Here is a 2,810-nt window from a genome sequence, read left to right on the forward strand (position 1 = left end):
GCCGGTGAGGCAGTGAGAGATGGCCAGTGAGAGTGGGCCGGTGAGGCGGTGAGAGGGGGCCGGTGAGACTGCGATGGGTATCCTTGCGATTGGAGAGGCACCTGCATCATTGTGGAGATGGGACTTGGGACTCTGAGATCTGGGCATTTTCTTGCTTACCTTTTGGCTCAATTAAATCTTCAATTTCTGGCTTTTGTGACTAATTGTTCTTATATATTGCTATACTCGGTACATGTGACAAATAAATAAGTCTAAATTTAATCTTTGTTGGGAATTGCAGTAATGTTCACAAAGTAGGACCGACCTTTCGACATTTTTATTTTCATGTTACAAAATTAAACTTATAACACTTGTCTTTAAAAAGTGCCTTAAAGGGGGTCAGAGATGCAAACATTTATCGGGATCTTAGAAATTTAGACAGAGTTATAATTGGATGCTCCCCATGCTAATAGGATTAATATCAGGATGTGCACAGGAAAGAATGGATGGAGTGTTGGCAACTGAAACTGGTTGCAGATTCAGAAGGAAGTGACGCAGTGGAGGAATTTGAAAATAAGCATATGAATTGTAAAATGGAGGCATGGCAGACTGCGTGGAAAACCATTGTGAGTGAGCTGACATAGAAGTGATGGGAAAGCGGATGTTAGCTGTTTCTGATCAGTGACGTTTACTGGAGGTAGATTTTGACAGGTCAGTCAAGATGGTATTGGAGTAGTCAAGTCAGGTTAAAAAGGCTTGTTATGGACATGGGCTCCCTGATATGGAACCTCCACTCACTGGAAAAACTCAGCAGGTCTGGCGAGAAAGCGAGGTTAACATTTTGCATCCAGTGACTGACCCGAAATGTTAACTCTGCTTTCTTTCCATGGATTCTTCCAGACCTGTTGCGTTGTCCCAGCCATTTTCTCAGTTTTCCAGCATCCTCAGTTCTTTGATTTGTTTTTCAATTCCACTCAGTAATGTGCCCTTTAAACTGGAAAAGGGAAATAACACATGCCATTCAATATTTTTCTATCCATTCAAGTTAATGGCTGGCAAGGCTTGGAGATGCACAATATCCAAAATCATAAAATCAATATTATTCCACAATGGTAACATTAGTTCCAAATACCGTTACCAGTCTCACTTCAACAATCTCTTAAGCTGTTATTGGCAGTGGTTTATTCATTGAAATGACAGCATACCTTTTATACCAATAACCAAGATTTGGTCATCTGTCCCATAACTCTTTACAAGATGATCAGAGGATTAGATAGGGTGGACAGTGGGAGCATTTTTCCTCGGATGGTGATGGCTAGCATGAGAGGACATAGCTTTAAATTGAGGCGTGATAGATATAGGACAGGTGTCAGAGGTAGGTTCTTTACTCAGAGAGTAGTAAGGGCGTGGAATGCCCTGCCTGCAAAAATAGTAGACTCGCCAACTTTAAGGGCATTTAAATGGTCATTGGATAAACATATGGATGATAATGGAATAGTTTAGGTTAGATGGGCTTCAGATTGGTTTCACAGGTCGGCGCAACATCGAGGGCCGAAGGGCCTGTACTGCGCTGTAATGTTCTATGTTCTATGTTCTATATGACACAGTATCAATATTTATTTTTAAATGCTCTTCGTAAGGGTCTTGAAGTGCGTTAAAGAATTATAAAAGGACAAGTTTTTTGAGTGAAAGGAATAGTATGATATACTCTCTTGCCCTATGTCCATACATATTTCATTTTCAGTTCCTTCGCAGAAGCTCGATTTATGGATCTATTATACTAACAAAAACCTCAGTGAGTTGACAATATATGCTATATTTATTTCTATGCTGGCCAATGTTGGCAAAAATGCCATTTTGTGGAAAAATGGTCTTCCTGCTTTATGTTTAAAAAGAGAGGATCATATTCTTTGAAAAATGTGCAGCGTGACCACGGTATCCTCTAATAGAATTCAGTTTAACTATCAGGGGTGACTGGATAAATCTATCACAGGGTGACTGTCTTAGGTTCCATTTCACTTCATTCTGACTGCAATTCAAAGAAAGTGGTCTAATGTTCATCTGAAAATGTGTTGATGCTCATAAAGACTGCTGGTCTTGCAGGTTATCTTCATATTCTTGTAAGAAATTCTATTGGTAACACTCACATTAGCTTCCCACTGATTTGGAGTGAGTAAAAGTACTTGAAAATAGTGAGTAATGTCTGAGTGAAATGTGTATTATCTGAATGAAACGTTGCATCTGTAGAAATATGAAGGCACAATAATCACCAGAAATTATTTTTGTGCTTACCCATTATCAGTGAAGAGTTTTGAGGAGTTGGTGGTGATGTCACTAGACAAATAATCTAGTACCTCAAGCTGATGTTTGGATCAAATCTGTTTGAATCCCACAATGGCAGAAGGTAAAATCTGAATCAAATAAAATCTGGAATAAAAAGCTAGCCTCGTGGGGACCATGCTTGATTGTCTTCAAACTCTAACTCATTCAGTAATACAATTATAAGTTGTCCACATTGTGATTGTTCATAAAGTATTTTATTTGCATTCATTTCTGATACTTTGTTCTGACTATTCAGTTTGCTAAAGGATTTTCCGTTTCCTATCAACCTTTAGGGAAGAAAATCCACCATTCTTTTCCAGCCTACATGTGACTTCAGAACCACAACAATGTGGTTGATCCTAAACAGTCTTCTGGAGAATTAGGAATAGGCAATAAATACTCACCAAGTCAGGGATGCCCATGTATGAATAGGAGAAAATAACAGGAACAAAAACAAAGTTGCTGGAAAAGCTCAGAAGGTCTGGCAGCATCTGTGATGGAGAAGACAG

This window comes from Rhincodon typus, chromosome 10 (genome assembly GCF_021869965.1).
Source record: "Rhincodon typus isolate 14 chromosome 10, sRhiTyp1.1, whole genome shotgun sequence".
Classification (NCBI taxonomy): Eukaryota; Metazoa; Chordata; class Chondrichthyes; order Orectolobiformes; family Rhincodontidae; genus Rhincodon; species Rhincodon typus.